Source organism: Giraffa tippelskirchi, chromosome 10 (assembly GCF_054371585.1).
Source record: "Giraffa tippelskirchi isolate mGirTip1 chromosome 10, T2T-mGirTip1v1.2.pri, whole genome shotgun sequence".
Classification (NCBI taxonomy): domain Eukaryota; kingdom Metazoa; phylum Chordata; class Mammalia; order Artiodactyla; family Giraffidae; genus Giraffa; species Giraffa tippelskirchi.
This window is the reverse complement of record NC_137284.1, coordinates 142,267,470-142,292,763: the sequence shown is the minus strand read 5'-3', so window position 1 is coordinate 142,292,763 and position 25,294 is coordinate 142,267,470. Positions and strand designations below refer to the sequence as shown.

The 25,294-nt window shown below is 39.5% G+C and overlaps 1 protein-coding gene across 21 annotated transcripts in view; it reads right to left on the bottom strand.

Annotated features, from left to right (window-relative positions):
* Positions 1-25,294, bottom strand: part of CALD1 (caldesmon 1) — a 237,536-nt gene that overhangs the window by 197,766 nt on the left and 14,476 nt on the right. For 13 of the 21 annotated variants that reach the window (XR_014066399.1, XM_081532954.1, XM_081532960.1 and 10 more), the window contains exon 1: positions 1,232-1,534. The exons of 2 other annotated variants lie outside the window; for them this stretch is intronic. The gene's annotated coding sequence lies outside the window, so the exon portion shown is untranslated. Of the gene's footprint in view, positions 1-1,231; positions 1,535-24,173; positions 24,289-24,493; positions 24,591-25,294 lie in introns of those variants that run through there. 6 more of the 21 variants (XM_081532963.1, XM_081532949.1, XM_081532953.1 and 3 more) reach the window with 2 other exon arrangements.

Below are 25,294 nucleotides of genomic sequence, written 5' to 3'. Positions count from 1 at the left end.
ACCTCTATTCAAGGAATAAAATCAAATCGAGTCAGTCATTTAGAGCTGGAAACCTTTAATATCCAGGTTTATTTAAAAAAAAAATGCTCAGATTTGCCTTTCTTGCCCCATACCACCTAGTGTTCACTTAAGTTCTAGATATCCACGTCTGGTTTTGCCAAACATGTTAGAAGGATCTCACTATTCCAGTTCACAAGTCCATCTGCATGGTCTGATTAACAGATGGGATCCATGAATACCAAGTACTTTGTTCTCACCCATCTTTTTTTTTTGACCATGTATTGCCGCTAAAATTTCCCCACCCTTTACAATCATCTCTTTCTAAAAGGAATTCCAGGCTACTACCAACTAGCTGCCTTGCACTACTGTTTAAGATGCCCCAATATGTCTGACTATCTTGAAATGAAAGCCTGCTCCCTCCCTTCCCAGAACAAACTTGCAACCTACACCTTTTTCAAATTCTCCAGTGACACTCAGGCATGCTTTCAAACAGAAAATAGGATTTCTTGAGAAATAGTGTGGTCAGATGTGAAATGCGATTTCTAAAAACACACCCACTAGCACATGCATTCTCTCATTACTAGGTTTTATAGGAAACAGATCAAGGGAGGCATCTTCTGTCTGGGCAAATAGCAGATCAGTTACATTAACCCAGCCGATGCTAAATGCCAGTGCTCTTCCTCCCCCCACCCCCGACCTTATCTCCTTGCAGCTCTAGAAGTCAAGTCTTAAACACTGGTAGCAGAATAAAATGTAAATGCGTTTGGTTAAAAATGATCACTTTTGGCTTCTCATCCACCTAGAAAATTATTATTGCTTTTAAAGCAAAACCTCTTTAAATCTCTGATAATAAAAGATGCAGGAGAGACGGCTGGCATGAGCAGATAGGCACTGCAGGACTACTGACACTGGCCTATGGCGATCAGGTATAATCCCCAGGGCAATCCTGAACAAAAGGCTATCTTATCAAAGTTGCCAGTGGTCCCTGAATATAAGTCTCTCTATAATCTCTCCTCTCATCCTGACTCTAAGAACAAAACTTGAAATCTCATCCTGTTTGTCTTCCGGGAATATCTGCAGAGCAGCAAAGCCCAATCCCGAGCATTTGCGTGGTTTATTGACTTTTATAATCTTACATCTCCAGCTACCTTGCCCAGGAATGCTGACTGAAACCCAGAGAAAGCCCCCACGCTCTCCGGAGGAGATTAAAAGAAAGCCCTCTGTGCCTTACCTCGTAGGCTGAAACTTCTTCCTGGGGACTAAGTCGAAAAGGAAGGACTGATTTCTTTAAGCAGGAGCACAGCAAGAGGGCAGGCAGGCAGGCAGCCTAATACACACTGCTCTATTCAATAAAACTCCAGACCGCCCTTCCTTAGCCCCTCCCAGAAGTCCACGCTAAGTGAACACATATCCCCTATGTTTACAGTCGGCATCGGTGGTATGCATTGTCCTGTAGTTTTTCTAATAGGCAGCCAATGACGACACCCCAGCCGAGGTGGATGCAGCCTGCCTGTGGAGATGCCTGTCATTCCCTAGGCATGCTCAGGAAATCACTCATCAGAAAAAACCAAGACCTAAAAAGCTCTGAAACTGCGTGCAGGCTGCCAAAACCAGCCTGCTACATGCCCTTTTTTGGTTATCCTTAGCAGGGCCTCTGGAAGTGAATCCATTGTCAGGAACAATCATAAGAAATGTTAATCTTGGAGAAAGAGGCTGTCTTGTAGAACACAAATGGAGCTTTAAAAAGAAAGCACCGTCCATGAAACTTAAACTTAACAGTCCGTATGTTTATTGGGGTGGGGGTTGGGGAAGGCTTTTTAATTGAGAGAGTTTTGATAGCCTATTTCTTTTAAAAGTAGTTGTACATACAAAATGGAATTTAATTGTGTATGCAATTTGAAAGCCTGAAATGGCTAGGACCCAGGTCCAACGTACAGGCTAAATTTTAAACTGAAAGAGGCACAGCCTCCTAAAATATGTGCTATAAAAACAACTAATCAAAAAAAAAAAAGCAGGTCTTTTTTTAGTAGAATAAGTATGCTGCCAGAAATTCATCCAGGCAGGGTCCTATAGACTTGGCTATCCTCTTTGGTTTTCCACACCACCTTTCTCTCTCCTTCCCTCTCCCCTCTGTTTACTCAGATTTGGCGACAGAGAGATATTGCTGGAAACTGTGCAGAACAGAGAGGGTGTGAAGGGATCTAGCACCTGCTTTGGAGCTGGTGTAGATGGATGCATATGCCCACAGGGATGACACTGACATCCTAGTGTCTTCTTGAAAGTACTCCAAACTACTCTTCCTTGGTAGGATGTGTGCAGTGAGAGGGTCAGAATTAGGAGGTGCTGAATTAAAATGAAATTAACTAGCCTGTGTGTATAAATATTCTGTGGTCTTGTACTTCTCAATACAGAATTTACTCAGTCGATCAGTACTCTATTCAGTAACAAGAGACTGTGAGCCAGGTGCTGGGGCTAGGTGCTACATTTCCGCCTCATTCATTATTGCTCTGTGTTTGGAGACTGTCCATTACTGACCAGAAGGAGTTAAAATGTTTTCCCTGGCTCATTACAAACCCAGAAGCATGGTCTTCAAAAATCTTATATATAACTTGTATAAACCTTTTTCCTATTTAGGAAGATCCAAATTAGAAATGAGCTCTACTTAGGAGAAAGTCCCTGCCCATTTTGCCTCCCTCAAAAGACTGGGGAAGTGACTGAGCCCCATCAGTGGCTTCCTTCCTCAGTTTCAAAGTACTAAGTTGACATCTCTGTCAACCTACACTCACCTTTTTGGGGGAAAGGCTACTCTGTCCCCTCTTTCCAACTGCTACTGCAGCACAGCCTAAAAAAAAAAATCCACAGCAAAGGCTGCCAGGCAGAGGGAGAGGTGAGCTCCAGGCATCCCAAGCTGAAACCCAGAATGCACTTTCCCAGGGAAGCAGAATAAATAACGGCTTGTGGGAATAGGACAGTCACTGCTGCATTTCAAGTACGCTGTGGCTCAACCAGGCATTTGTGGAACACCACTGTTTATAAAAATTGTTCCTATGGGAAAATGCTCTCTGATCCCAAAGAAATGATTTGGAAATAAACTTTGGGAACACAACCAGTTTGGGCTGCTGGGGACAGGTTGTAAAGATAGAATAACACTCCGCAGTCTGGTAAACTGCTGAGCTTGAACACTTGGTGGGGCAGGCATCCCTGAGCTCTGAAAACAACTCGGCTGGTGAAGTTTATGTGAAGATAGGACCTGTGTCCAGAGAGGCTTGGTGCCTGTGATCTCCAGGCAGTACGACTGTAACTCAGTGAGGCCTGTTTCGATGTGCTGCTTTCCATGGCCACCGCTGATTATATCCTAAGCAGCATTCTCCCTGCTTGTTTGACTAATATCCTTTGGTTGAGCAGGATCAGGGCATAATTTACCATCTATGAATAAAATAAGTACCAGCTTTCCAGAGGAAAGCAAAGTTGTGCTACAAATGAGGAAAGTATTATCAGCAGGAAACATAGAAAGGACATGCATTTTGCATGGTTTTTAGCAGATAAATGGCTAAATATTTTTGGATTATGTCTTTAGAAAAGAGATGTATGTTTCCCTAGATAAATTCTGAGTCCAGGGTTTTGTGGATGAGCAATCATTCAGCCTATTTTGTGTATTTGAAAATAGACTTATTGTGCAGGAACTATGTAGTTGGACGAATAATTTAACAAATTTCATGTAATATACACCATGACATAGAAAAATTCTTTTTTCATTGTCCTTTTACCTTTAAAAAAAGTAAATAGGAATAAAAAAGCAAAGGGAATAAAAAGAAAGAAAAGAGATATATGTTGCCAATCTCTGTCATGGGATAATAATATTCACTTTTTCCAGAAGTCATTTGTAAACGACACTAAAAATACAGGATTTACATAGGAAACTTCTGTGGAATATATTTCCCACTTGGATCATCTCAGATAAAGAACAGCTTGCCTAGCATGGGCTACCTGATCAAACCATAACAACTCTAAAAAGACATTTGGAAACACCTGGATGATTCATTGTATTCTTTCATTTCCAACTGAGTATTTGCAAGTGTGCAGTGGTGAGCAGTTTTATTTTGCTAGTGTGTCAATTTGGGAAAAGTAAAAGCAAGCCATACTTCTCTCATTCAAAATTAAAATCAATTCATTGAGTTCCATGAAAAATATACATTCTTCCAACTTTAAAGATCTACTTTATTGACTTGAACAGATATTTCAAACATTTTAATAGGCAGTAAAACAACCTGTCTCCCACACACACACACCTTCTTTTACTCAAATGAAGTATGTCCAGAAACTCAATAAAATCAGATTGGTAGAATGTTAATATCAAAGTTGGACAACAAAAACAGTAAAAAAAAAAAAAAATAGAGATAAAGAAAAAGAAAAGAAAATTAGACTAAATGTACTTATGAACCTAGATGAAAAAATTAGCATATTGAATCTAACAGTGCAAAAAAAAAAAAAAGACAGGGCCAATTCTGTGATGGTCAAAATCTGAAAATCTATTGATATATTTATACACTATTAACAGCTTAAAAGTCTATAAAAATAGAAAAAAGGAAAGTGAAAGTTCATCTCAATAGATAAAAAATAATGCTTGGTAGGACTGATACTGAAGCTGAAATTCCAATACTTTGGCCACCTGATGAGAAGAACTGACTCATTGGAAAAGACCCTGATGCTAGGGAAGATTGAAGGTGGGAGGAGAAGGGGATGACAGAGGATGAGAGGGTTAGATGGCATCACCAACTCAATGGACATGAGTTTGAGCAAGCTCCAGGAGTTGGCGATGGACAGGGACCCCTGGAGTGCTGCAGTCCATGGGGTTGCAAAGAGTCGGACATGACTGAGCCACTGAACTGAACCTGAAACCGAATGCTTGGTAAAATTAGTAATCACTTATAGGAAAAAAAAAAAAGCTCTTGAGAAACTAGCACCAGAATCTGTACTCCACAGAAAGGAAACTGGGGGGTCCCACTCCGGGGAACCGGCAGACCCACGAAAAAGGATCTGAAGGCCCAACTTTGGGGGACCCCGGAAATGTCTATCTTATCACCCAAAACCCTTTTGTGAACTGAAAGGAATTTTCAGTCAACTGTTTAGCATCTCACTCTTAAATATGAACTTTGAGTTAAAGAAAAGCTCTGAAAGAAAAATTAGAACAACAGAAAAAAAAGAAACTCAGAGGAAGAAGGGGGAGGGTGAGAAATGGAAGAAAACTTCAATAAAACTATAATTACTATATAACTTCAAGAAAACTATAATTACCATTCTCAGAGAGATAAGAGAAGATACTGTAGCCAAGAAACAAGAGAAATACTCTGTAAAAAGGTATTTGCAGGGAACAGGAAAGAACTATTGTAAATGAAAAATACCATGACAGAAATTCATAAAAATTCAATTCAAGAAATGGAGGATAAAGTTTAGAAAAATATTCCAGAAGAGTAGAAGAAAAAGACAAGATGGGAAAAAGGAGAGAAAAGAACATTAGAGAATCAACCAAATAGCCAACATCTGAGTACTCCAGAAAACTGTGGAAAGGAAATTACGAAGGAAATAATAAAATTTCCTCAAACTGAAGGGCAGAAGTCTCCAGATTTAGAGGGCCCACTGGTCATCCAGTAAAATGAATGAAAACATATTGTATTCTGAAGTCATCAAGTTCTTGAAGTTATATATTTTAAAGGGAGAAAAAAGTAGGAGCTAAAATTAGAAACCAAGAAGCTTCAAAGACAAGGATCAGAAAACAAGGGATTCAAACCCATGACAGAGATAAAAAGTGGTCCCATGATGATGGTGAAAGAAAATTCCAGGACAACAGCTGGTCCAGAAACCAATCAGTAGAGATTGGAGCAGAGGACTCCAGGAAAGATATTTTAAGACAAAAGTCAAGTAGATAGATTACCTGATTTGTTTTTGGGAAAAATATTTATGATAGGTATGTAGAAAATAAGTAACTATAAGATTGAGGTCATTATAATTTCATGAAAAATGAAATATTTGTATGAGAAAGGAAAAGTGGCTATTGTACACTACACAGGTCAACTGTGAGAAAAATTTACAGCCATAATTGTGTAAACATTGCATGTTGATTTCACCAAAACAGTGATGATGTAATTAGATTCAGAGGAGAATGAGCAAGAACATGTTAGCAGGATGATGCTAGATAAGAGAGCTGAATCTGCATTTTGTTTAGCAGGAAATTAGTAATAAATGTCTACTCTTGAACTTTTAATAAATAGTAGAATTAGTATATTGTTAGGAATATGAAAGCAATTACCAACTCCCCCTACAATAGTTCATTCATTCACAGAACAAATGTTTATTGAGTCTCACCCACATGCCAGGGCCTGTTCTAGGCGTTCACTGTGAACAAAATACACTTCGATGAAGGGAGACAGATAAACGCATAAGCTAATACATAAATATATAATATGAGGCAGGGGAAAGTGCTGTACAGAAAAAATAAGAAAGTGCAGAGGAAGAGAGGAAATCAGAAAGTCCTCTTTGGAAAAGTTTTTCACTAGCGAAGTGGATTAAAAAAAAGAAATGAAGGAGTAAGCAGTGAGACTACATGAAGGAAGGGCATTCCTGGCTGCAAGCATAGCAGGTACATACTGAAGGAATAGCAGAGATTTCAGAGTAATTGGGAGAAGTGACCTCCAATGGCTCAGATCATCCAGAGCTTTATGGCCATGGCAAGGACTTTGGGTTTTGTTCCAAGTCAGAGGGAAAGGCACTGGAAGATGTCAAGCAGAGAGAAAAGGGTCACTCTGGCTGAGTGCACACACACTTGTGCAGATAGGCGGCGCGAGTGCGAGGGAAGAAGCAAGAGGGTGCTGTTGCCTCCTCCTAGACACGAGGTGCTCCTGGGACTAGGGCCCTTGTGCTCAGGGGAATGAGAAAGCACTGAATTTTGGACACATCCCCGGATGGTTTGAATGAGGGATGTGAGAAAAAGAGGAATCAAGGATATCTCTTTTCATGGTCTGGATAACTGAGTGGGAGTGTTATTTCATGAAACGGGGACCACTGAGGGAGGTATAGATTTCAAGGAGGGGTGGGAATCACACGGGACATATGTTAGGCATATTAAGATGATAAGAGGCATCCAAGTAGAAGCACAGATAGGTGCTGGGATGAACAAATCTGGTGTTAAGGGGGGAGGATGAGGCTGGAGATGCACCTTTGAGAGTTGTCCATTTATAGATAGTATTTTTAAACCAGGAATAAATTACTTGAAAAAAAAATGATGCAGGCAGTGAAGAGAAGAGGTGTGGGAACTGACACTCCATTTAGAGCCCAGAAAAGGAGGCTGAGAAGGAGTCATTGAGAGTCATTGCCTAGGGGGAGGATCAGTTACAGGAGTGGGTGAGGTAGATGTTGACTGCCTTTTATTGAAAGCTGCATGTATTATTTGACTTCAAAAATAGTGTGGTTTGTAATAGATTGGATTCTTACAGCTAAATATTCACTTTCTCTGTGACTGGGATTAAATGCTCATGTCCTCTGCCTTGTATTACCACAGTGCTCTTCCTAGGAGGTCTTGACCTGGGTTTTGCTGTGAATCGTGGGATGTGACTGAAAGGGACGATGTGCCCATCCCAAGTGGAGGCTTTAAGAGGCATCACATTTTGCTTTTACTCTTGAGTGTCTACCCTTTGCTGTGATAACAATAGGCGCTGTGGAATTGAATGGGGTCACCCTGTCCCCTGCAAAGATAAATTCATCCAGAACCTGTCAATGTGACTTTTTTTGAAAATGGGGTCTTTGCAGATGTATTAATAATTAAGAATTTCAAGATGAAATCATACAGGATTATCTGTGCTGTTCTTAGTCGCGAAGTTGTGTCAGACTCTTTTTGATCCCCTGGACTGTAGCCTGGATGGATTATCTAGGTAGGCCCTATATCCAATGATAAGTGTCCTTATAAGGAAAGGACAGGGACTTCCCTGATGGTGGTTGAGAATCCACCATCCAATGCAGGGTTCGATCCCTGGTCTGAAACTAAGTTCCCCCACGTGCTATGGGGGAACTAAGTCTGTAGGGCAACTAAGCCTATGCATTTCAACTACTGAGTCCACGGACTCTGGAGCCTGAGCACTACAATTAGAGAGAGGCCCTCGCACCACAGTGAAAGATCCCACATGCTTCAGTAAAGTACCTGGGTGCTGCAAATAAGACCTGATGCAGCCTAATAAGTAAATAAATATTTGTAATGCTAAGGATTGCCAGCAACCACTAGGAGCTAGGAGAGAGGCGTGGAACAGATTCTCTCTCAGAGTCTTCAGAAGAAGCCAACAACCCTGTCAACACCTTGATTTTGGACTCCTGGCCTCCACAACAGTGGAAAAATAAATTTCTGTCGTTTTAAGCCACCAAGTTTGTGGTAACTTGTTATAGCAAAGCAGGAATCCAATACAGCCCAGATGATGGCTGCTCTTCAGCTTGAGTTTCAGAATAGGACTCACAAAGAGCTCCACTGGGCCAGTGAACCCAGCCAGGACCAGCGGAGTTGCTACTGACCAAAGAGTAAGAAATAAATGTTTGTCATAAGCCACTGAGATTTTTGAAGCATTTTTTAACCAAGAAAAAGCTAAGTAATATTTATTTCTATAAAGTAAAAATTAAGCTAAAGAAATTTAATCTAAAGAAAATTTAGTTACTTCAAGATTTCAAGATGTAAAAACTTCTGTACAACAAAAGCTGTCATATACAAAGTAAAAAGACAAGCCAAGAGAAGATGTGCAAGGTATAAAACAAAAGATTAGAATCTAGAATATCAAAAAATGCCTGAAAATCAATTGTGGTGGGTATCAGAGGGAGAGAGAGAAAGACACAAAGACACATACACAGGAGAAAAATCCAATGGAAAATGGGAATAGGATGTTACAATCCACAGAAGAAAAAAGTCAAAGGCCAAAAACCATGAAATGATGCTCAAACTCATTGGTAACCAGAAAACGCATGATAAATATTGATACCAGTTCATAACCAGCAAATTGGTAAAGAAAAAGACATTTGATTTTGAAAAACTAAATATTGCTGGTAATGTGTATATATTTTGTGTAAGAAAGTAAATTGGTACATTCACTTTGCAGTGATTTGGCAACATCCAGTGATGTTCCGTATATGCATTTCTTATCTAGCAATTCCATTTTTAGGTATATCTTCTTGGGAAACTCCCACATTCTTTAGCAAGGAGACATGTAAAAGGCAGTTCTTTGGAATATCATCTGTAATTGCAATATCACTGCAAAATTTCCAATAGCCATCAGTGAATGAAAGGCTATATAAACTATAGGATGGAATACTATATACTATATATATATATATATATATACACACACACACATATACATACACACTATATATAGCAGCTAAAAGAGATGGATGATTGATTCTATTGATTCTATTCCTGTGAATTATATAAATACCTGTGATGGTAGAACCACACCAAATTCAACATGCTGCTGCTAAGTCACTTCAGTTGTGATCGACCCTGTGTGACCCCATGGACTGTAGCCTGCCAGGCTCCTCTGTCTATGGGATTCTCCAGGCAAGAATACCAAAGTGATCTCCATGGGGTTTTTCCAAGCAGGGGACTGAACCTACACGTCTTATGTCTCCTGCATTGGTAGACAGACTCTTTACCACTAGACCACCTGGGAAGCCCCAAAGTTCAACCTAGTGGTTTCTCATGAGAGGGAGAGAGAATGGTACTGGCCACAAAATCAAGGAACTTGAAATTTATCTGCAATATATAAAAGGAGATCTCAGGCAATGATGACAAAATTATTACATTTGTTAATTCTGCAGAGCATGTACACAGGTTTTATTCTATTCTTAAACTTTTTTTTTTAAAAGAAACTGCAATACAGATGAGAACTCTCTCTCCAGGGCACTAGTATGTGGTCACCTACAGGACACTGGGAAAAGCCTTTGTCCTCAGACCAGTGATCTCCTTCACTCAGGGCCAGCCTGACTAGCAGGAGAGGGGGCCTGCCCTGAATGGGAAGTCCTTAACTTAGTCACACATTTGTAGTAAAGCTTTGACACCACAGAAACAGTAGTTACCCTTAAGGGCTAACATCTTAAGCCATAGCCTACCTATGTTTTATGAATAGGGTATGGTTGAAGGGAGAGCCTGCACTTCTGGGGCAAAGAAGAGAGAAGGAGGCGCTGGTCTCCCAAGGCACCAGGTAGAAGAAGAAGGACATGGTTGCATGGGATAAGGGTGAGGACCTGACAAAATGGAAAGGCAGTGACATCAGAGAAGATCCAGTGTGGAGGGAAGAAGGGCCATCTGAGACAAGGTATTGTTCTCCACTTCTACCCAACAGGACTGAACAATTCCCTCAGTCTCCAACAAGAAATCTCTGTCTCCCTATTTCTGATGGCTCTATGGTTTCCACTCTTCCCTCACTCTTTCTGTTGGATTTGCTTTCCCCTCAGAGAAAGCAAACAGGTTTCATTCATAAGAAATTCCTCTTGTCACTCAGAGCTGTAAACTGGATTCTTCTGATAGTTTTGTTCATTCATTCAACCAACCAACCTCTGAACACCTACTACCTGAAAGGCTTAGTGTTAGGCTATGTGCCTTTTGTAATCTTGTAAAAACACTGCACCTGCCTTTAGAGAATCACTCTTCTAATGGGGAAGCTCAGACAAGCGCATGAGCTGGGCTCCCAGATGGCAAATGCTGTAGGTGTTCCCTCTCCCTGTCCCAGGCTTAGGGAAGGCTGGCTGACGTCCAACCAACACCATGTGGTGAGATCTAGTGTCCACTTTTTTACCAGAAAATATATCTTCTCTCATTTCAGAAAAAAGAGTCAGCCTCATAATTGGCTTTGCATTGCAGGCATACTTGTGAGGGGTGCAAATAAGAAAATATTTAAAATATTCAATCTATTTTTGGGTGAGGTTTTGTAGCTTTGGCCTGGCAGAATGTCATCTAAGAGGCAGTGATTCTCTTGGGGGACAGACTATTTTTAAGATCCAAAAAAAAAAAAGAAAACATATTTTCAAAGATAGTGGAGTCTGGTAATACATGGGGAAGGATGGCTATGTGGAACAAGCAAATTAGCTATGTACTTAGATACATCTAACCACTTATCAAGCTATGCTGGGATTGATCATGTGATATCAGCGAGAGAGCACGTGTGAGACCTGAGAAGTCTTTGCTGTCCAGCAGCACCTCACCTCATGTGCCCTCGTACATACCTCTCTCTCCACTGGTCAGTGCCCTCTGTCCAAAACATGTCCAAGGCTTGGGGGAAAATCACCTTGCATCTTGTTTCTTTGAGCTTCACTCTTCTCTTTCAATGTCAAATTTCTCCAAACAATGCATTTATTATGCAGTCTCCCCCCACCCCACTCTTCTTCCATGACCTCCCTTCTTCTTGGCCCTGGACATTTTACCTTCTGCCCCCTCCTCCCCGGCTTCTGAGCAGTCCTGTCTGTGACCCCTGAAGAGCTGACCCTTGTGCAGTCCTCCCCCAGCCCCCAAGCTCTCTTGGCTCTGTCTTTGGAAGCTCCTGCCACTGGTGTCCTGACTGTTGTCTTACCTCTCTGGCCTCTCTGATTTTCCCATTTGTTCTTTCTTTTCCCACAATTTGGACATTCCCACTATGCCCAGGTCTGATCTCTCTCAGAGAATAATAATATCTATTTCACAGGGCAGATGTAAGAATTAAATGAGATAAAATGGCTATGAAGTTGATTTGTGAACTAAACGCTCATTTATTTCTTCATAGGACAAACATTTATGAAGCACTTTCCCCATACTGAAATTTTTCTTGGTCCTATATAAGGCCCTGTATGGCCCCTTCCCATAAAGGGGCTTGCCTTTTGCTAGCAGACACAGGTACTCACAGAAACACAGTAAAGTAGGCAGGTATTGTCAAAAAAATTCTGTACAGTGAGGGTCATACTGAGAAACCAGGGAGAGAGAAGTAATTTTTATGTTAGTGGATTTAAAAAATTTTTTTCACTTGTCCTCGTTTTCAACAATTACCTCTTCTGATATGAAAAATAAAAATACATATTCAGCCCTGAATTTTAGGCTTTATCATGAATTTCCTTGCTCAGAAATCTTCGATATCATCTTACCATCAAAACGATAAAGTCAAAACTTGACTTGGCATTTTACAGTGATTTTCATAATCACCCTTTTACTTGCTTCTCTGGTGATTCTGACACAAATCACTCACCCTCCCACCCTGATCATGCACCTTCTGCCTCAGGGACTCCAAGTCACCTGGCTCCTCCTCCTTCATAATTCCTGAGCCCCAGATCCACCTAAAAACCATCACTAAAATCTCAGCCCTCAGTTAACAGCCCTCCTTAAATGAATTACAAACCTGATGTTGAACTGACTCATTTTCTATTTATCCATTACTGACTTGATTATTTCATTTGGATTTTTACATCCTAGATTAATTAACTAATGATGGCTTAACCAATTATTACATTAGTGGTTAATTAATCGATAATGAAAGCCATAAAGAAAGCTGAGTGCCAAAGAATTGATGTTTTTGAACTGTGGTGTTGGAGAAGACTCTTGAGAGTCCCTTGGACTGCAAGGAGATCAAACCAGTCAATCCTAAAGGAAGTCAGTCCTGAATATTCATTGGAAGGACTGATGCTGAGGCTGAAATACTTTAGCCACCTGGTGCGAAGAACTGACTCATTGGAAAAGCCCCTGATGCTGGGAAAGAATGAAGGCAGGAGGAGAAGGGGATGAGAGAGTATGAGATGGTTGGATGGCATTACCGACTCGATGGACATGAGTTTGAGTAAACTCCGGGAGTTGGTGATGGACAGGGAAGCCTGGCGTGCTGCAGTCCATGGGGTCGAAAAGAGTCGGAAACGACTGAGCAACTGAACTGAACTGAACTGATAATGAAAAAATATTTCTTGATTGTCTGCTATGCATTGTTAACACTATCAGGTCCCAGTGATGCAGTGGTAAACAAGGCACAGAACTTTTAAAAACAGGGGCCAGGGACTTCCCTGGTGAACCAGCTAGTGCGAGGGACACAGTTTCACTCCCCGATCTGGGAAGATCCTACATGCCGCATGGCAGTATAGCCCATGCGCAGCAACTACTGAAACCCGCATGCCCTAGAGCCTGTGCCCTGCAATCAAAGAAGTCACCGCAGTGAGAAGCCCTCATACCACAGCTAGAGAGTAGCCCCTCTCCCAGCAACAAAGACACAGGGCAGTCAAAAATAAATAAAATAAGTAAAAAAATTTTTTAAATAAAAAATAATAGAAACAGAGATTATACTTAAAATTTTGGGCCATATATTATGCTTACTTATGTCCCCCCAACACTGCTTTGGGGAACAGAATTGGGAAATACAAGCAAATGAAACAGTAAAATCTTGACAGAAACTATTTATATTCAACTGTATGCAAACCCAGGACCAAAACTGAGAGTTCAAGTCAGTGCTTGGGGACTGGTGAGTGTGACTGGGTCTGGGCCAGGAACCCTGGAGTCTTGCTGTTGCAATCCTAATGAAGAGGAGCAGGTGGCTGGAGGAGGTTAAATCCCACGTGTACATGGATACCAGGCATGCCTCAGACAGAACTTTCCATGTAGGGACTTTTGGGGATGTTGGGTTCTTGTGGCTCTCCTGGAGTAAGAGCCATGATAAAAATAACAGACAAGTGGGTATGAATAGTGTTGCCTTAGAAACTAGAGTGCTAACTTATTATCTAAAACTTAAAATATATCCTGAGACAGAAAATCGAGTTGGCCATTTGAATCAAGTTTCCTTTCCATCAGGCAGCTTAGGATGCCGAGGGAGGTATTAGGGAAAGTTCTGACCCAAAGCCCAAGAGGCTGGCCAGTTTGGAGGGATGATTTCACTTATTCAGTGGTGATTGACTAAAATGTCAGTCTTTAAGGAACATTTCTGTCTGAAGAATAGGACTCCAATGCTGAGAGAACTTCTCCTAAAATAGTACTAGGGGAATACTGGCATTTTCTTCTGTCCAAAGCTCTAAAACACCAGACTTCTCTTTGCCTGTCCTACCATCTACATTGAATTCTTTCAACTTACATATCTCAAATTTATATATTATTTGTAATTGACTATCTCCATATAATCTACAGAAATCTATATTCCAAGAAATTATCTCCAGAGAAGGACTACCTCTATATCTGTTCTCTGTTGAGTGGACAATTTCTGGTAAGTTTTCATTTAAGTCAATTATTCATAATCTGTCCACATATCTTTCTCTATATGCACACACAGTCACAAGCAAATACTCATCTCTGTATCCCAATATATATACTGTAATACCTAACACAAAATGTTATAGAATGAATGAATGAATTTTAGAGAAGCTGGGCTGGATGAATCGCAAGCTGGAATCAAGATTGCTCGGAGAAACATCAATAACCTCAGATATGCAGATGACACCACCCTTATGGCAGAAAGTGAAGAACGAAAGAGCCTCTTGATGAAAGTGAAAGAGGAGAGTGAAAAAGTTGGCTTAAAGCTCAACATTCAGAAAACTAAGATCGTGGCTTCCAGTCCCATCACTTCATGGCAAATAGATGGGGAAACAATGGAAACAGGGACAGACTGTTTTGGGGGGCTCCAAAATCACTGCAGATAGTGACTGCAGCCATGAAATTAAAAGACGCTTACTCCTTGGAAGGAAAATTATGACCAACCTAGACAGCATATTAAAAAGCAGAGATATTACTTTTCCAACAAAGGTCCGTCAAGTCAAAGCTATGGTTTTTCCAGTAGTCATGAATGGATATAAGAGCTGGACTATAAAGAAATTTGAGCACCAAAGAATTGATGCTTTTGAACTGTGGTGTTGGAGAAGACTCTTGAGAGTCCCTTGGACTGCAAGGAGATCAAGCCAGTCAATCCTAAAGGAAATCAACCTTGAATATTCATTGGAAGGACTGATGCTGAAGCTGAAGCTCCAATACTTTGACCACCTGATGCACAGAACTGACTCATTGGAAAAGGCCCTGAGGCTGAGAAAGATTGAAGGCAGGAGGAGAAGGGGATGACAGAGGATGAGATGGTTGGATGGCATCACCGATTCGATGGACATGAGTTTGGGAAAGCTCCTGGAGTTGGTGATGGACAGGGAAGCCTGGCGTGCTGCCGTCCATGGGGTTGCAAAGAGTCGGACATGACTGAGTGACAGAACTGAACTGAATATCATTCCCATGTTTGGGGATTCTTCTTACTTTGGAAACAATTAGCTAGGAGAACTTTCAGCAACTCTTTCAAGCCAGCACTCTTAACACTCTTGCCTTGCACAGAAGAAAACCATTGCTAGGGATTGGTCAAGTTCAAGGATTGAATCGATTGGGCTAGTTTTCTAGGCGTTAGGAGCTAAAGCCTTAGAGTAGATCTCCTTAGGGTCAGATGCTCTAGCTTTTCCAGATCGGAGTATTAAGGAGAGCTGGCCCTATCCTCAGGAGAGCAGTGGGCCGTTCATCTCCTCCACTCCCTCCTCACATACTTCCTCTTCATTTTTCTGGCTAATGGGCTTTGGGCTAGCCCTTCTTCCTCAATGGAGTGATAAACTCTAAGATTCAATTGTAGATTCAATTTAATCCAGCCAATCTCACTTGGCAGTTATCCTGGATTTGGGGCCAGATCTCCAGCTAATAGATGAAAAGATACTTCACCCAACACTGGATTCTGTACATTATTTCCCTTGAGAAACTCAAAGAGAAGGCTGCTTGATTGTGTGGATCTAATTTGAGTGTTCCTAGGTCCCTGCTAAATACCGTCCCTTTAAGATAGTTCATAAGCTGCAAAGACTTGGTTGCAAATATTTCAAAAGTAATAATAAGCCATATAATAATAATAACATACAAATAATGGTAACTACCTATATCTACCTATATATACATATGTATTATGTAAACTTATTTACACATAAATAATATATAAATTTATTTATACATAATGTATATATTAATTTAATAGAATGTTATATTACTCAATTTAATACATTATTTAATTTAAATAATACTCAATTTATTATTTACTATTACATATTAATTAACCTATTTAGCACTTTTATCCCAAATAACCATTTCATTCATAGTATCCTCACTTTTCTCTTATACATTCCTGTAAAGTCAGTTGGCAAATGTTATATTTACTTATGGGAAGCAAAGAAAGGTTAGGAACCTGACCTCAGAACACAGAAAGAGTACAGATCACAAATTAAGCAATCTTAGTGAGTCATGTAAGGGGTTTCCTTGGTGTCCAGTAGCTAAGACTCTGCACTCTCATCGCAGGGGTCCTGGGTTGAATCACTGGTCCAGGAATTAGATCCCACATGCTGCAAGTAAAGTTTCCGCCTGCCACAACACAGATCAAAGATTCTGTATGCCTCAACTCAGCTAAGACCCGGTGCAGCCAAATAAATAAGTAAAAATAAATATTCTAAATAAATTATTCTAAATAAATATTCTAAAGTGATTTTTAAGCAGTCTGGCTTTATTTCTTTCATTTATGTAACAGCCCCCTTGAAGAGTTGCTATGAAGATCAAATGGATTAATAAATGTAAACATGTTTTATAAACTGTTAAAAAAAGTACTTAGCTATGAGTGATTTTCATTATCAGCACAGAACTGAGATTAAAACCTAAGTGGGCTCCTAGCTGTCCACTGTTTTTTTTTTTTTTTACCTTTAAGTTAATCTACTGCAAATTTTCTTCCTGTGAGATGTTGACTCTTGATAGATTATGGAACAGTGATTTTAGCAGCCGCAGAACTTTTTCTGATACTTGTCATTCCGAAGAAATTGGTGAAATTCCACTGTGTGCAGAGAAAAACACTAAAGTTTTTCTTAAATGTTGGAATAAGATACTTTTGTAAAACTGGGTTGGGACGAGGAATAGGGGTGGGGAGAAGCAAAAATAAAATTTAATGTTGTTTTCACAACATCCTCTTATTTCACCTCTCCCCACTGAAGACAACCATTCTCTTCTATTAATTGTGCATTTTTGGTATTACATGTCTTCTTCCCAAGTTTATTGGTATCATTTTGTGTGTATGTACTTTCAGCCACATAGGGATATGCCTAGTCCACTGTCTCTTGGGGATTTTTAAACAACCCTTGATTTGGGGAATTTCCATGTAATATCAGCTTCATCTGTGTGAAAGCCCTCAGGCTGGAGGAGAAAGGACTAGAAAAGGGTGCTGAGCTGAGTGACAGATAGCTGAGTGTTTTGTGGGTTATTTTAAGTACATATTTCCAGGAAGAGAATGCTAAGCTCTGTGTGAACTTGATTTTCTCACGTGTGAACATGAGAATAGCAATAAAGGCAGAATATTTCCCAGCACCCCTTTGAGAAATAATAAATAAATGTGATAAGAAACTGTTTCAGAAAATAAAACAGACTTTGAAATAAAAAAGCAGCCAGCCAGAATTCCACATGTTGCTGGAAATTGTTTCACATTTTAACCATTCCTGTCAGGCTAATGGGTGCTAATCAGTAACTTCTCCATCCTCACATTCTTATAATTACACATTCATGTACATTCAGTAGGTGCTATGGATATTTTAAAGAAAGAAGAGCTAACTTCATCTGTTTGTAAATATATTTAGACTCTTATCCCAAATGATTAGTTCATATAAAGTTTAAATATATATAACTAAAATTATTATATATATATATATATTCAAGTCATGTCAACAGGGCAATCATCCCAGTTCTAAAATGAGATAAGTTAGACTAGAATATCTCAAGGCATTTCCAGTTCTAAGAATCTGTGAATCCAGGATTTGACTTTGACTTTGACTTTGCATTATCTCACACATGCTTTAAGAAAGAAGAACAGAGTTGCAAATAACAGTCAGAATAAGCTAGCATCACTCAAAAACACCAGCGTATCTGGAGAGAAAGGAGAGGAAAGTTAGTTTTCATTCAATTGGTCTACATGGAAAGCAAATATGGACAACGAGATTTATACTTCAGGTTGTTTTTTCTTTTAACCAATAACCAAATAACTAAGTTTTGGATTTAAATAGATCTCAAAGAAAAAGATAAATTGACTTGAAGTTTTCTGGCTAAGAAAGACAGGTTAATGCCAAGTCCAATACTTTGGCCCCTGATGCAAAGAGCCGACTCATTAGAAAAGACCCTGATGATGGGAAAGATTAAAGGCAGGAGGAGAAGAGGATGACAGAGGACGAGATGGTTGGATGGCATCACTGACTTGATGGACATCAGTTTGAACAAGCTCCAGGAGATGGTGAAGGACAGGGAAGCCTGGTGTGCTGCAATCCATGGGGTTGCAAAGAGTCGGATACGACTGAGCTACTGAACTTTTCTAATATCATACATTGTAAAGCAGTAAGAGCAAAACAGCAACTCTGAATGAAACAAATCAGTAAAGTGCCTAGAAAAAAGAAATAATAATAATGCTTTTTTTTTTTTAAAGTTAAGCTTGCACAACATTGTAAAGCAACTATACTCCCATTTAAAAAAAAAAAAGTTTTTCTTTAAAGTTAAGCCTGGTGTTAGATTCTTTCACCCTGCAAATGTGTATTTAGTGCTGACTATTTGTCAAACTGGGCTTTCAGATGTATCTTACACTTAAGGTCCTCATGGCCTTAATGAAAAGGTCAAATGCTTTACACTTGCATTGCAAGTGATCTATTCATTTAAAGTTAAAAGATATAGTTATTAATTTTTATTAATTTACTATGTACATGGTTAAATCAAGTTAAGCATTTTCAAGCCAAGCACAGTATTCAGGAAGAAAAAGTTTGGCTGCTTAGCTAGGCACCAGAATCTTGTGTAGAAGCATTATGTAAGATCCACCAGTTCTAACTATATGTTTATAAGAGCAACTAGACAGGGTCTTCAATGTAGGGACTCTAAAGATGACAGACAGATTAATAAGATAGACTGAGCCTCCTCTCAGAAGTGAGAATTTCACATAATTTACAACACAAAGTTTAACATCAAGTTGTATACTGTGAATTAAAGCCAATATTGAATAGATTCTTATTTTAATCTCAACCTCTCTAGATAGTGATAACTCTAGTGTAGCTAAATGAGTACTTTCTCCAAATACTATTTTAATCATAAGACCTCCAAATGCACTCAGGAGTATAGGAAAAAAGAGTATATAATAAAGGTAGTATTTTAGATAAGGGGATAATAATTTTCAGAAACTTTAAAGATATAAGCATTAAAAAAAAACTATGAAAACAATCAGAGGAAATATTGGAAAATGTCTCATTATCTTTAGTAGGAAAGACCATTTTAAACAAGACAGAGAAGGCAAACCACACAAAAGAAAAGACAGATTAGGTATGACTATTCTACTATGAAAAAAATAACACAAGCAATGTTAAAAGACAGGAGACAGATTAAGGATAAAATGCTTACATAATTCATCACAAACAAAAGATGAAGAACTGCCAAGTGTGACTGTGTAAATTGTACACTGCACACCACCAGGGGGAACCTTTCATGTAGACTACAACGTGAATGGTGTCCCTAAAGTTGCCTTGATCAAAATCCAAGATATTTAAAGCATTCTTATGTCAATAAGAAGAAAAGATCAATAAGCCATACAATAGAAAAGTGTGCAAAGGATATGAAAAGTGAATTCATAGAGGAGGAAATACAAGTAACAACAAACATATACAAAGATGTCAAATCTCACTCACAGTCAAAGAAGTGCAAATTGGAACAACAATGAAGCATATTTTCACCACATTAATAATGAGAAAACATTTCACATCAGTTAAGAAATACCATTTCAGATCGACAAGATTTAAAATATCATTGTTGGCTAGGGTATAGTGAAATGGTATCCTCTTGCATTCCTGATATGAATGTGATGATACACATTTAAATTAAAAATGCATATGCCCTAGGATCTAACAATTTTATTTCTCAATGTAAAGAAAGCTCTATTCTCACATATATAAGCTATTCATGGCAGAATTGTTTGTAATCACATAAACTAGAAACATCTTATTTGTATGCAGATAGAGTTTAGCAGTTAAGTAGAATGAGATCGATCTGTATGTAGTGAAATCAAAGATCTTCATTATATACTGTTGTGTGAAAGAAGTAAGTTTCATAATGACACGTATGGTATGATAGCAGATATATAAAACATACTCTCATACATACACATTAATCAATTTTATAATATAATATCTATATTATATAATTATATGTCTTTTATAACATATGTATGTCTTTCTATGTGAATGCACTAGAAGGATTATACCTCAGTTTATGGGAGATACCTCTGGGAGCCAATTGGGATTAGGCATGGAAGTCAGTTTTACTTTTAATGTTTACATTGTTGAACAGGAGAATACATGTGTTTTTTATTGACATTTTAAAAAATTTACACTCCCATTCTGTGCTTGCACCCTTGAGACAAGTGTGCTATTAAAAAGTCATGAAGAAGACAGGTTGCAGGACTTAAAAACATGATAGTGGCAGCTGTACAAGCTAGAGGAACCAACACTAACATTCATCATGCACTCCCAGATTCACCTAAAGACTATTACTTGTCATTCATTTTTCTTCCCCTCCACCCTTTATAATGTTCCTTTTTTCCACATCTTAGTGATAATTGGTGCAAAGGTTGGACTTATAATTCAATCTTACATAACTCAGGCTCAAATTTTATTGGCAGAAATGGAAGTTGCATAATTACTCGGCAGCAGTTACACATTCTTGACACATTTATTCCTAGAGCTTGAACTCTGTACATGCATGGACACATAAGAAATTCCCCACTCCTGATGCCTCCTCTCTGGCTCTTGGAAGTACGTTTATGAAGCACGATAGATAGTTTAACTTTTATAATTTGGGTGGTTTGGAGTAGCCAGGAAAAGAAACTAAACCTTCACATACTGAAATAATAATTTATTCCTTGGAGAGTTTTGGGCTGGATGTGCAAATGCAAGCATAAAATGAAAAATTAATGTGGAAATTATTTGACTAGTTGTTTTGACTAGATAACAGATTTCTTTGGCATAACAAAGACAGCTTCATTTTCTGACAGTCTTGAGATGCCCTGCTTAACCTATATGAAATAAGCATTCTGTCCAAGTCAAATACCCAAGACAGATCACCCAGCTTTTGAAAGTTATTATCTTACACTCTCATGTCTGCTGTCATGATTCCTCTGCCACTTGAAAATTCCTATTAACTTGCTCCTGGAAATCTCCTCCCAGCACATCTCAAGTTTAAAATGCTGCAAGAACGACATTAACTGAAAAGAAACTAAGAGGCCTTGGACTAGGAATCAAAAGCCAATATAGCATAGATGATAGACATAATTTCTCTACTGACAGCAAAGGCTTGGAAGAGAAAAGATGTGGGAGTTGAACGTTCCAATAAAGAGATGATGATGAGAAGTGAGATTTAAAGGACAAAACTATGGTCTTAGATACTGGGGGGAGTGATGGATGCATGGCCAGGGAAGTATGTATAACCAGAGTCTAACTGACTTGACTGAAAAACTAAAGAAGGAGAGAGAGACAGTCACCTTGATAAACCTATGAAAGTGGTACCTGTAGAGGACAACAAGTGTAAGATGAAAATAAGAGTATTGGGAGGGACTTAAGTGTTTCACACCCAGAAAATATTGGTGAGGAAAAGGAAATAACTGATAGACTCAATATCCTTATACTAATAATATCTGTCATTGATTATTTACTTCCTGCATATCACTATTAAACTTAAGAACAGTCCTTTAAAGTAGGTACCATTATTGCTTACATTTTACAGATAGAGAAAATGAAGCTTATAGAAACTAAGCTTATAGACATTAAAGAAGCTGGGTTCACAAGGACATGCACAGCAGGTAAAAGGGAAGGCAAGGATTTATATATGGGCAATCTGGTCCAGGGGGCTTCTCAGGGGTCTTCCCAGGTGGCGTAGAGATAAAGAATCTGCCTCCCAATGCAGGAGCCACAGGAGACACAGGTTCAATCCCTGGGTCGGGAAGATCCCCTGGAGAAGGAAGTGGCAATCTGCTCCAGTATTCTTGCCTGGAAAATTCCCTGGACCCAGAGGAGCCTGGTGGGCTTCAGTCCATGGGGTCACAAAGGGTCGGACACGACTGAGCAACTGAGTGCACACACACACAATTTGGTTCAGGATTCACACTACATCATACTGCCTCCCTAACCTACCGAGTGTGTAGTATAAGCAAAGTGAGCTTGAAATTATATCACAGTGTGATTTTTGAGACATGGTAGGAAGAGATTCCATACTGAAATATGGTGAGGGGAGAGCAAGTCCTAGTCCTGAATGATGGGCCTCTAATAAGGGAAGACTGGGTGGTATTATATGTCAAGGAGCTATTCGCATGAATAACCTATGAATGGAAACACTGTAGAGTGAGGATGAGTTAGAGAAAAAACAGCTTGCTTTGGAATTGTTAGGGGCCATCTGCTCAGAAGGAGAACATTAATTACATTTCTGACAGATAAAACTAGTACAGGAGCAAGATCTAGAATTGATAATTGAATATAAATTATGTATATACAGTGGCGCTGGGTTTCCCAGGTGGGACAGTGTGGAAGAATCCACCTGCCAATGCAGGAGACTCAACAGACTTGGGTTCGATTCCCTGGGTTGGGAAGACTCGCTGGAGTAGGAAATGGCAACCCATTCCAGTATTCTTGCCTGGAGAATTCCATGGACAGAGGAGCCTGGCGGGCTACGGTACATAGGTTCACAGTCGGACATGACTGAAGTGACTTAGCATGCACACATTTATCCTTTTAGTTACTTTGCTAACAGCTCTATCTCTCATTAATGGGCTTTAAAAATATGTTAAATTCTCTCTGTTCAAATAACTAGTAGCAATTTTATCTTCTGAATGGACCCGAACTAATAAAGCATTGGGAATGCTAAAGTCCTAAGTGAGCAGAAAATAGCAAAAAATAAAAAATTTTTAAAAAATCCATGGCAACCAATGGGGTTTTAAAAAGGAATTTCATGATCAAGAGGAAGATCGAAGGAAGGCCAGATGTTTGGAGAGGATGGTAAAGTGGCTGGTGGCATTTTATTGGAGGATTTAGAAGTTAGGCTGGGTCATCAATGGGCAGAAATGTGCCAGAGGAAGTCATCCTTTGGAGAGGTGTTACTCAGAGGATGGGTAGGTCTTAGGATCCTGAGGGGCAGTACCCATCCCGACCCAGAGTTCCCCAGTGCTCTCACCCTATCAGAACAGTTGTTTTGGGGTTTCTGAAGGGGTCATTCTCTCTTTTTTTCTATTACTTCTCTAGTTCTGGGAGACCTGCTTTTCCTAGAATGCTGTTCTTTACTGTGAATTGCATTCCCTAAAGAGGTCTCAGAATTTGCCCTCTCCGTGAGATCAAGAACGTCTTTGCTCCAACCCTGAGCTCTAGAAATCTATGCGTTCTCTAAATAAAACTCCAGAAATGTCACCTACTCTTGCACCTCTGGCATCTCCGTCATCTGTGTATTTCCTAGGCACTATTAAAACTCCCCACTGTTTTTCTGGGACTTTGAAAAGCCCCCGTCTAGGGTTGGCTAAACAGAATCCCTTCATAAAGTTAGAGTGTCCACCTCGGTCCCTGGCTGGGGGTGCATCTTGCCCTTCTGTGTCAGAAGCCCTTTGAGGCTAGACCCACGGCACATCTGCCCTTGAGCTCCCTCTTTTGGCTTTGGCCTTGAGAGTCCTGTTCCTTGCTCTGCACTCCTGTGTCACTGCCATTGTTGTGGCCAGGGCTGACAGGCATTTCTCTGTATTTGTGAAGAAACATAAACAAGCCTTTGTTTTCATTTCTCTAGCCTCATTAGGCTGACCTCTAATGCTTATTTCTCACCAATTTCTTCCTCCCCCAAAGTCCAAGTATCCAAATGACAGGGCTTAAGTTCTGTGCCCCAAAGTTATCACTGCTGGAGATTTCAACCCAGTTAGGTTCTTCGCACTGATTGCCGATAGATTCTCCCCAGTCATCCCAAACTAATAGCAGTTGTTTCATCAAACCCACACAACCATGAGAGATAACACATTCATTACAAACTGAAAAATAAATTCCACCATTGCCACAATCAAAAGGCCTCCCAAGTCTCCCAGAACTCTTAGACACTGAGTAAACAAGATAGGAACTATCTTTCCTACCTTTTCTTCCTCCTTTTAATTCTTCTACCACTTGTTCCTCATCTTCTTATTACTTACATATTAAGACCACATCGTACCAGGTATTATATATAGGGCAATCAGGAGATGAGAGGCACTAGGATATTAAAAGGAGATGGTTTATTTAAAAGTGCCATTTTAAGGAATGGCAAAGCAAACCCCACCCCACCTCTTTTTTTATGTAACCAGGGAAAATTTATCAGAGAAGATAGGTCTCAGAAGTGAAAGCTGAGTGGAAATCGCCCCTTGGAATTTAGCTTAAGTTCACCCCTCCTGCATATGTTTTGATTTAAAATAATTACCTTTTGTTCAGCATTACTTTTAGCTCCCAATTCCTTCTGCTTCCAGTTCTTCAAGGAAGGCACCCCTGAGTACAGTGTGAGGGAGTCCGTTAAATTCAGACTTCTTGAAAACAGCTTGGTATTTTCAACTAAATCTAGTAGTGGAATGTGGGCTTAACTGGCCCCACCCAATTTCTCCCACCCAGATATTTCTCCTTTTTGTCTAGTAAAGTGTCATCTATTCCCAAGGAAGAAAAAAGGAAAGAGAAAGAAAAATGTTTACTTGAGTTTACTTTAGTTTACACTCTAACCTGCTCAGTTGATTCTGACCAAATTAATATGCTCAGTACTGAGTTTTGATAGAGAAAATAAGGGAAGTATTTATTTGAAACTTAGAAAGTGGAGCTTTGACTTTTTCTATCCTTATTTGTAAGAACATTTCTGTTGCAGGCTATTGCTGTGCAGTAGATCTGGCCTTGGATGCATTTATTTCATTGCTAAACAAATACTAGTGTGCCTTTTAAGTACCAGGTACTATGCTAAATAGTGCGAAGATACAAATTATGATCCACATAGTTGTGTGGATCACAACAAACTGTGGAAAATTCTTAAAGAGATGGGAATACCAGACCACCTTACTTGTCTCCTGAGAAACCTGCAGATAGGTCAAGAAGCAACAGTTAGAACTGGACATGGAACTGGTTCCAAATTGGAGTATGTCAAGTCCATATATTGTCACACTGCTTTTTTTTTTAACTTATATGCAGAGTGCATCATATGAAATGCCAGGTTGGATGAATCACAAGCTGAAATCAAGATATT